Genomic DNA, 10539 nt, shown 5'->3' with positions numbered 1-10539 from the left:
AAAGTGGATAAAATGGATAAAATTTGATAAAATGGATGAAATGCACCCTGGGAGAGTGGGAGGTGTCCCTGCCCATGGGATCAGATGATCCCTCCCAACCCAAACCATTCCAGGATTCCCTGTGCTGGTTTGGGTGGGGTACTGGGAATAAATCCTTCCCTAGGACTGGGATGGAATTGCAGAGGAATTCCTGGGAGTCCCCAAGGCTGGATGGGGTTTGGGACAAACTGGGATTATGGGAAGTGTCCCTGCCCATGGCAGGGGTGGGAATGGGATGATCCTTAAGGTCCTCCAACCCAAACCATTCCACGATTCCATTAAAAATATCCCAGTTTCAGGATTCCTGACTCATTCCCAGCTTGCAAATTCCCACGGAATCCATGACTGCCCCATCCCTGGCCGTGTCCCAGGCCAGGTTGGAGCATTCTGGGATGGTGGAAAATTTCCCTGCCCGTGGCTGGGTTGGGATGGAATATCCCAAGGTCCTTCCCACCCATCTGGAATCTCCTGGATAAGGAAAGCCAGGCTGGCAGCTGCTGGCTCAGCCCTTCCTGTGTGCCTGGAAAAAGGGAAACGTGTAGGGGCCCTGCAGGGCCAGGGGGTAAAAATAAAAATGTGGCTGCAGCTGCTGCTCCTTCCCCTTCCCCAGGAGCCCACGGGCACTCATGGTCTCTAGCTGAAATCCCAAATTTTTTTTTATTTTTTTTTGCCCCGTGGATAAATAAAATCAGCACCAGATTTGGAGAGGGCAGCAGGATCAACAGCTGGGGCTGAGCCACCCCAAACCCCAGCACCGTGATTTTATTAAAATTATCAATGATTTGAGGAAAAAAAAAAAAATCAGCCCCTGCCAGCAAATCCAGGGATTTTTTAAGGCAGGATGGAAAAGAAGAGATGGGAAAGGAAGAGATGAGGGTGATGAGGGGGCAGCTCCTGAATCCAAACCTGATTTCAGGAGAGGGAACTGGGAATGGTCTGGGAATTTCTGGATCTCAAGGATATTGCCCAGCACCCACCCAGGCACTGCTCAGTCTAAAAATCAAATGGGGTTTGGGCAGGTCTGGTTCATGGGATCTGCAGTTTTTGGGGTTTTGGGCAGGTCTGGTTCATGGGATCTGCAGTTTTTGGGGTTTTGGGCAGGTCTGGTTCATGGGATCTGCAGTTTTTGGGGTTTTGGGCAGGTCTGGCTCATGGGATCTGCAGGTTTTTGGGGTTTTGGGCAGGTCTGGCTCATGGGATCTGCAGTTTTTGGGGTTTTGGGCAGGTCTGGCTCATGGGTTCTGCAGTTTTTTGGGGTTTTAGAGAGTTTTGGCTCATGGAACCTCCCCAGTTTTTGGGGTTTGAACAAGCCTGGCTCCAGTGCCCCCCCAGGCTCTCCTCTGCCCCACACAGGGCTCTGTTGATGCCTCTATTTAGGGTTAAAAAGGGGCCACTCCCCCATCCCAGTAATGACAAATATTTTACTGGGAGCCCTGGGCATCACCACGCCCATTTTGGGGAAAGCAGGAAAATCCTAAACCCCAAAACACCGGAGCCAGGAGAGGTCTGGGACCCACCCCAGCCCCACAAGTGGCCCCCACACCCCACCCCAGTGGCCAGTGGCCACCTCCCTCCAGCCCAGGGTGTCCCCAGGCTGGTCCTGGTTTTTTTTTTGTTTTTTTTTTTGTCACCTCCTCCAAGGGACCCCCCTGACCCCGAGCTCTGCAGGACCAGATGGTTCCTAACGAGCTCCACAATTCCCACAGGATTTGTCCCTTCCCAAGTCCCTCTCAGCCCTCCAGCACCAGCTCATCCAGGGATTTTGGTGCTTCCCAGCTGGAAAAAGTGGCTCCAGGAAGGGGGAGAAGTTGGGAATATTCCCTTCCCTGGCATTTTGGGCCCTGCTGGCAGCTGTGGCTTTTTCCTGGAAAAGCAGAAATCCCAAAAGCTGGACACCAAACAGAGGAAAATCTGCTTTTAACCCAAAAGCAATAAACTCCGAAAAAAAAATAATAAAAAATTGAGTGAATTTTGTGGCTGACAAAGCCACAGCTCTGTGCTGGTCTCCAAGATAAACATCTGCACCGTGCTGGAGCTGGGAGCCGAGTGTGGGGCTGGAATTGCCACAGGAACGGGCTGGGAACGGGCTGGGAATGGGCTGGGAATGGGCTGGGAACGGGCTGGGAATGAAGCAGGTTCGACCCCTCAGAGCTGGAGGAAATCCCCGCTGAGGGGTCTCACTGCCACCAGGGGATGTCACCAGGGTTGGGGACACCCTGAGCAGGTGGCTCACAGCCCCTTCCCTTCCCAGAAGGAGCAAGGAGTTGGAAAATCCCCATGGAAAAGCCTCAAAGTGCTGGTCCAGGAGCAGGAATTGATGCTGGGTCAGAGCCTCCCGCTCCAGGGGTTTATTGGGAATTTTAATGGTGCCATCGTTAAAGGTGCCACCCTGATCCCGGGAAACCTGGCAGGATCCCATGGGATCCCATGGCAGATCCCTGGATTCCCATGCCCCGGGATGGCATCCCAAGATGGAGCTTTGGGGGCTCCCTGAGCACCCCCATTCCTCCCTTTTCCCTCTCAGGATCCCGTGGCAGATCCCTGTGCCCAGGGATGGGATCCCAGGGATTCCCTGCCCACCCCGATCCCTCCCTTCCCCCTCTCAGGATCCCAGGGCAGATCCCTGGATTCCCATTCCCAGGATCCCAAGGATTCCCTGCCCACCTCGATCCTTCCCTTCCCCCTCTAAGGATCCCATGGGATCCCAGGGCAGATCCCTGGATTCCCATTCCCTGGATCCCAAGGATTCCCTGCCCACCTCGATCCTTCCCTTCCCCCTCTAAGGATCCCATGGGATCCCAGGGCAGATCCCTGGATTCCCATTCCCTGGATCCCAAGGATTCCCTGCCCACCTCGATCCTTCCCTTCCCCCTCTAAGGATCCCATGGGATCCCAGGGCAGATCCCTGGATTCCCATTCCTAGGATCCCAAGGATTCCCTGCCCACCTCGATCTCTCCATCCCTGCTTTCCCCTCTCAGGATCCTACAGGATCCCGTGGCAGATCCCTGTGCCCAGGGATGGGATCCCAGGGATTCCCTCCATCCCCCCCAGCCCCATCCCGGATTATTTGGGAATACACAGCACCGCATTCCTGGCGGGGGAGGGGGGGGTTCTGCCTATCCGGGACACAATTCCCAATCCATTCATCATCCGGGAGGGAGGGAGGAGCCTCCGGATAAAGTCCCGGCCTCCACCTCCATCCTGCTGCTCCCACCCGCAATTCCCAGCCTCTGGAATGATCCCTGCCCAGCCACTGGTCCCGTGTCACCCCCGAGGGAGGTGACAAAGCTCCCTGGATGCACGGAACTCCTGGGATATCCTCAGGGATTCTCCAGAGCACGGAGGGTGATATGTTCCCAAGGATCCCAGCAGCTCCAGGAAAAGTGGGATCCACTCCCCCCATTCCAAGAAAAGCTCTCAGGGGGCAGACAGAGGAATTTTGGGTGACATTCCCTGTGGAATGCTCTTTGGGATTGGTCTCCATGTGCTGTTTGGACATGGGTGAAGCTCAGAATTCCCATCCCAGTTTGGAATGGGAAATCCCAAAAGGGAACCTGGCCTGAAAAACCACAGAAAAAAAACCAACAAAAAAAAAAAACCCCAAAAAAAAAACCCAAACAAAAAAATCAAAACAACTTCCAGAATGTTTCATTCCTGGAGCCACAAATACTTCCATCAACCCCAAATCCAGCAAATCCAACCCTCTGGAAGCAAAAGATTCCCCCAAATCCCATCCCAACAGACTTTTCCCGGCATCTCCCTTCCCATTCCCCACCCTGTGGACAAAAAGCCGAACCCCAAACCCCCATGGGTTGCACTCCCAGATTTCCAGAGGGGTTTGCAGCTGGATCCCCACGCCAGGAGCTGCCGGCAGGATTTTTTTGGGAGAGCGGCAGGAAAGGCCTGGAATTCATCCCAACAATCCAACCCTGCTTCCAACCTGGTTTTGGAGGATTTTCCTGCTCTTCCAGCTGATTTTTGTCCTATGGACAGCCCGGCCCAGCCCTGCCCCAGCTCTCTGGAGGAGGCAGGATGTGCAGCTGGACCGTGCCAGAGGCTTTTCCATGGTTTTCCACAGATTTCCACCCTCGGGAGGAAATCCTGCCCTGGAAAGGTTTGGGATGAGAGAATCCCAAATCTCCGAGTGGGGGCAGCCAAAAAAGAGGGAGAACCTGGAGGCAGCGAGGGCACAAGGGTACAAGGGTGGGGTTGGCACTTCCTGGAGCTGGGTCTGTGATGGGGACAGCTGGGGACAGTGGGGGGACAAGGGTGGGATAGAGGGGGGGTTGACACCTCCTGGGGCTGTGTCTGTGTTGGGGACAAGTGGGGACAGCTGGGGACAAGAGTGGGACAGAGGTGGAGAGGCAACCCCTGGAGCTGGGTCCATGATGGGGACAGTTGGGGACAGCTGGGGGGACGAGGAGACCAGGGAGGGGCAGAGAGGGGGAGGCACCTGGTGACAGCTGGGGACAGTGGAGGGGACAAGGGTGGGGCTGAGAGGAGGCACGTCCCGGAGCTGTGTCTGTGATGGGGACAATTTGGGACAGTTGGGGACAGTTGGGGACAAGGGTGGGATAGAGGGGGGTTGGCACCTCTTGGAGCTGTGTCTGTGATGGGGACAAGTGGGGACAGCTGGGGATGATGGAGGGGACAAGGGGACCAGGGTGGGATAGAGGGGAGTGACAGGTCCCCCTCCTTTCAAAGAGAGCTGTGACACCTCTACTCCACCCCACGGTGTCCCCAGAGCCCGGAGCCACCTCCTGTCCCTGTCCCCGTGTCACACCCACACCTGGACTTTCGGAATCGCTCACACCCCCCCTCCCCAGAGCCGGGGTTCTGGGGGAGAGGGGGGGGGGGGGCCGGGCCACCCCCAGGGGACGCTGGAGGTGGCATCGTGCTGTCCCCGATGTCACCAGCCGTGTCCTATGCAAATCTTGGCTTCCTCCCTGCCACCCACCCGGCAGCGGCGGCACAGGGGACAGGAGGGGCCCTAAAAACACTCCAAAACCATCACAAAAACACCCCAAAACCATCACAGAAACACCCCAAAACACCTCAAAACCACCCCAAAACCTCCCCCAAAACACCCCAAAAAAACATCCCATAAAACACACCAAAACCTCCCCCAGAAACACCCCCAAAACACTCCATAAAGCGTTTCCAAAACACCCCAAAACCTCCCCAAAAAACGCCCCACAAAGCATTCCAAAAACACCCCCAAAACACCTCAAAACCTCTCCCAAAGCACCTCAAAAACACCCCATAAAGCACCCTAAAAACACCCCTAAAACGCCACAAAAAAAATAAAATCAAAAATGCCCCAAAAACGCCCCCAAACCACCCCAAACACACCCAAAAACAGCGCCACGAAACACCCTAAAAACGCCCAAAAAACACCCTAATAAGAACGCTCCAGAACCCCCACAAAACCACCCCCAAAACGTCTTGAAAACCCCCCAAAAAAACCACCCTAAAACCACCCCAAAATCTCCCTCCAGAGCTGATCCATGTGGAGCTCAGCTCGGGAAGCATCCCGGGATGCGCTGGGGAAGCAGCAGCAGCAGGATTTGGGGTGGATTTGGGGTGGATTTGGGGTGGATTTGGGGTGGATTTGGGGTGGATTTGGGGTGGATTTGGGGTGGATTTGGGGTGGATTTGGGATCGCCCTCCCCTTGCCCGCGCTGCTCCAGGGCGGTCCCGAGGGATGGATCCCGCTGCTGTATCCATGGAAAATGTTCCAACCCCTTCCCTGTTGCCATGGGGCGCCTCTCCCGGAGCCAGATGCTCCCGCAGGCGAAGTGCCGGGATGCAGAGAGCACATGGATCATCCCGGGATGCAGGGAAAACTCAGAATTCCCATCTCAGTTTGGGATTATAAGTGCCAAAAAATGAACCCGGTCCCAAAAATCATGGCAAATAAAAATTAAACAACACACAGAGGGTTTTGTTTCTGGAGGTACAAATGTATCCATCAACCCCAAATCCAGCAAATCCAACCCTCTGGAAGAAGAAAAGGGATTCAGGGAGGATTGGGATCATCCCAAAGTGCACCCCAAACTCCTTTAGGGCTCCATAATCCTCACCAGACCCATCCCAGTCTGGAATGTGAAGCAGCTCCGGGGGCTGCTCATCCTGCAGGATTCCCATGTCATGGGAGCCCAAGGACAGGCCTGGAAAACCGGGATGGGGCTGGGAATGGGGCTGGGAATGGGGATGGGAATGGGGATGGGAATGGGGCTGGGAATGGGACTGGGAATGGGACTGGGAATCTGGGATTGAGGCTGGGAATGGGGCTGGGAATCTGGGATTGAGGCTGGGAATGGGACTGGGAATGGGGCTGGGATTGGGACTGGGAATCTGGGATTGAGGCTGGGAATGGGGCTGGGAATAGGGTTGGGAATGCAGCTGCTGCCCCTGAAGGGATCCCTGAACCTTTCCCATTCCCCACCTCACACAGCCCTTCCCATCCCAGGGTATCCCTGTGCTCCAGCTGTCACTTCCCAGGGAATCCCAGAGCATCCCAGTGAGTCCCAGCACATCCCGGTGAGTCCCAGCACATCCCAGTGAATCCCAGCACATCCCAGTGAATCCCAACAAATCCCAGCACATCCCGGTGAATCCCAGCAATGCTCCCACATGGAGCAGCTGCTCCCACTGCAGCAGGCAAGGAATTCCCTGGATCCTCTGGATCCTCTCCCCAGCCTCCCTCTGGAATTCCGGAGGCGAGGAGGTGGGGAAGGTGCCTGGCCAGGGCGGTTATCCCGGGAAATCCGGGCTCCAGGCAGGTTTCCCCATCCCACAGCTCCCTGTTATCCTCTCCTTCCCACTTTGTGAGGGAAAGGATTGATTTTCCAGGGAATACCAGGCTCCAGGAATGTTCCCTCATCCCACAGCTCCGTTATCCCGTCCCTCCTGCTCTGGGAAGGAAGGATTGATTTTCCTGGTCACGCTGGTGCTCGCAGAGCCGGGCCCAGATCCCAGGAACAATCCCAGCCGTGCTCGGCCTCTCACACACAGCAGGATTTGATGGAGCTGCCTCTCCCAAGGGGAGCGGCTCCCAAACCTCTGGAATTCGTTATCCAGGAGCGTTCCGGGAGGTTTGGGATCTGCAGGAGCACAGGGATCCAAGATCCCACCAACATCCTCACAAGAGCCTCCCGCCCCTAAAACCGTGGGGTTTTAGGGCTGGGATTGAGCAGACCCTGCTCGGCCTCACACCACGGCTGGCCTGTCCCTGTCCCTGTCCCTGTCCCTGTCCCTGTCCCTGTCCCTGTCCCACCCCTGTCCCTGTCCCTGTCCCTGTCCCATCCCTGTCCCTGTCCCTGTCCCATCCCGTCCCTGTCCCATCCCTGTCCCTGTCCCTGTCCCATCCCTGTCCCTGTCCCTGTCCCTGTCCCATCCCTGTCCCTGTCCCTGTCCCTGTCCCTGTCCCTGTCCCTGTCCCTGTCCCATCCCGTCCCTGTCCCATCCCTGTCCCTGTCCCATCCCTGTCCCTGTCCCATCCCATCCCTGTCCCTGTCCCTGTCCCATCCCTGTCTCATCCTTGTCCCTGTCCCTGTCCCTGTCCCATCCCTGTCCCTGCCTCATCCCTGTCCCTGCCTCATCCCTGTCCCTGTCTCATCCCTGTCCCATCCCTGTCTCATCCTTGTCCCTGTCCCTGTCCCTGTCCCATCCCTGTCCCTGCCTCATCCCTGTCCCTGTCCCATCCCTGTCCCTGTCCCATCCCTGTCCCTGTCCCATCCCATCCCTGTCCCTGTCCCATCCCTGTCTCATCCTTGTCCCTGTCCCTGTCCCTGTCCCATCCCTGTCCCTGCCTCATCCCTGTCCCTGTCTCATCCCTGTCCCTGTCCCATCCCTGTCCCTGTCCCATCCCGTCCCTGTCCCTGTCCCATCCCTGTCCCTGTCCCTGTCCCTGTCCCTGTCCCTGTCCTTGTCCCTGTCCCCTGTCCCATCCTTGTCCCTGTCCCTGTCCCATCCCTGTCCCTGTCCCTGTCCCATCCCTGTCTCATCCTTGTCCCTGTCCCTGTCCCTGTCCCATCCCTGTCCCCATCACTGTCCCTGTCCCTGTCCCCAGCCGCTGATCCAAGCGGTGCCATCCCTGCCCAGGGCACTGGGGTGGGCACCAGCAAGTCCAAAACCAAAAACCAAGACCAAAAAACCATTCCAGGATTCTGTGATCCCCATCCCTTCCCTATTTCTATCCTCCTGTCCCCATGCCTGTCGCTCCCCCTGCCCTGCCGGGAGGGGACAGGATCCCCCCTCACCCCAGCCCTGTCCCCTTTGCCCAACTTCTCCGTTCCTCGGGCATCATTTCATTGTTCCGCTCATCCAAACCCCCCAAATTCGCTCTGCCCGCGGCCCGAGACCCCCCGACCCCTCCGCGTGCCCTGGGAAGGGGCAGCCCCTCTTCCCCCCACCCTGATTTTGGGGTTCCCGGTGCTGTGGAGCAGCACCAGCATGAGCCGCAGCTCAGGCAAATTACAGATACACAAACCTACATTTAAATATAAAAATAACATTTTTTTTTTTTTTAGCGGGGACGAGACGAGCAGAGCCTCCCCCCTCCAGCTCCCCAGCGCGGCCCTACCTGCTCCGAGCGGCGGCGGCGGCGGAGCCGGGAGGATGCGGGAGGAGCCGGGGGGATGCGGGAGGAGCCGGGAGGATGCGGGAGGAGCCGGAGGGAGGCGGGAGCACCGCGGCGGAGGGGGCGGACAATGGCGGGCACAGCGCGGGGCAGTGCGGGGCCATCTCCCGGCCGCGTTCCGCATTGCACAGAGCCCGGGCTGGTGTCCCCCGATGTCCCCCTGAATGTCCCCCTGAATGTCCCCGGGGTGCTTTGCATTGCACAGAGCTCAGGCTGGTGCCCCCCGATGTCCCCCTGAATGTCCCCGGGGTGCTCTGCATTGCACAGAGCCCGGGCTGGTGTCCCCCGATGTCCCCCTGAATGTCCCCGGGGTGCTCTGCATTGCACAGAGCTCAGGCTGGTGCCCCCCGATGTCTCCCTGAATGTCCCCGGGGTGCTCTGCATTGCACGGAGCCCGGGCTGGTGTCCCCCGATGTCCCCCTGAATGTCCCCCTGAATGTCCCCGGGGTGCTCTGCATTGCACAGAGCTCAGGCTGGTGCCCCCCGGTGTCCCCCGGTGTCGCTCTGAATGTCCCCGTGGTGTTCCCTGTCTCCCTTCTCTTTGCACAGAGCTCGGGATGATCCCTCCCCGAGGTGTCCCCTGTATCCCCCGGTGTCCCCCGATGTCCCCCCCTCGTGTCCCAGGCACGCTCCGGCTGCCCCACGGAACCCCCGGGATGCTGGGGGGCTCAGTCGGGGGGTGCGGACTCTGGGGTTCAGTTAATGGGGTGCAGTTAATGGGGTGCAGTTAATAAATGGGGTGCAGTTAATGGGGTTCAGTTAATGGGGTGCAGTTAATAAATGGGCTGCAGTTAATAAATGGGGTGCAGTTAATGGGGTTCAGTTAATGGGGTGCAGTTAATAAATGGGCTGCAGTTAATAAATGGGGTGCAGTTAATGGGGTTCAGTTAATGGGGTCCAGTTAATGGGGTGCAGTTAATAAATGGGGTGCAGTTAATGGGACACAAACAAAGCAGCTCCGGCGGCTGCCCAGCGGTACCGGTGATATCCCTGCAGCGTGCCCTCCACATGCAGAGCCCGGATAGCTCAGTCGGTAGAGCATCAGACTTTTAATCTGAGGGTCCAGGGTTCAAGTCCCTGTTCGGGCGAGTTCTTTTTCCTTTATTTTTTTTCACTGCCCCGTTATTTATTTTTTTTTTCTCCAAAAAAAATCCCTTTTTAACACCCCCAACGCAGCCAGCGCTTCCCACCGGAGTGTCCCGGCTGAGCCTGCGAGGAATCCTGGCAGGAACTAAAAAAAAAAAAAAAAAAAAAAAAAAAAAAAAAAAAAATTAAAAAAAATTGTTTAATGCATGGAAAAGCTTATTCCGCCCGAACAGGGACTTGAACCCTGGACCCTCAGATTAAAAGTCTGATGCTCTACCGACTGAGCTATCCGGGCTCTGCGACTCCGGCCCTTTCAGAGCCATTATCAGTGCACAGCGGGGCGGCCGTTCCTGCCTTTTCCCAGAAATTCGGATCCGTTCCTCCTGCCCGGTTCCCACCACCCGGACCCAAACATATAATTCGATAAAAAAAGCTAAATTATTTCCGCCCAAAACGCAGCACACAACACGGGATTTTGCTGTTGGGTTCTGCTTCGGTGGCTTCCCAAGCGCTGTGTTAGTTCGGAATTTTCCAGCTGCGTGGATCACACCTTGGAAAGGAGTTCTGGAAATTATTCATTCGAGCAAGGCAGGGTGACCTGGAGAGGGTGACACAGGAAAGTGAGGGGTTTCTCATGAATGTAGCTGGGTATTCCAATGTCTAAGTGGATATTCTAATATCCAGCTGGATATTCCAGTGGATATTATCATGCCCAGGAGAACATCCTCAATTCCAGGTGGATACAAAAATGAAAATAGCTCAGCTCTAG

General features: G+C 56.6%; 2 non-coding genes across 2 annotated transcripts; one reads left to right on the top strand and one right to left on the bottom strand.

Moving 5' to 3' along the window:
- The first annotated feature begins 9699 nt into the window (after positions 1-9699).
- On the top strand, positions 9700-9772 carry TRNAK-UUU (transfer RNA lysine (anticodon UUU)). Its single transcript has one exon. It is a non-coding gene; the product is annotated as a tRNA-Lys (tRNA).
- Positions 9773-9992: 220 nt separating this feature from the next.
- TRNAK-UUU (transfer RNA lysine (anticodon UUU)) lies at positions 9993-10065 on the bottom strand. The gene has a single exon. It is a non-coding gene; the product is annotated as a tRNA-Lys (tRNA).
- Positions 10066-10539: the final 474 nt, after the last annotated feature.

Source organism: Cinclus cinclus, chromosome 27 (assembly GCF_963662255.1).
Source record: "Cinclus cinclus chromosome 27, bCinCin1.1, whole genome shotgun sequence".
Lineage (NCBI taxonomy): Eukaryota > Metazoa > Chordata > Aves > Passeriformes > Cinclidae > Cinclus > Cinclus cinclus.
The sequence above is the reverse complement of the archived record's forward strand: the minus strand, read 5'-3'. Positions and strand labels throughout refer to the sequence as shown.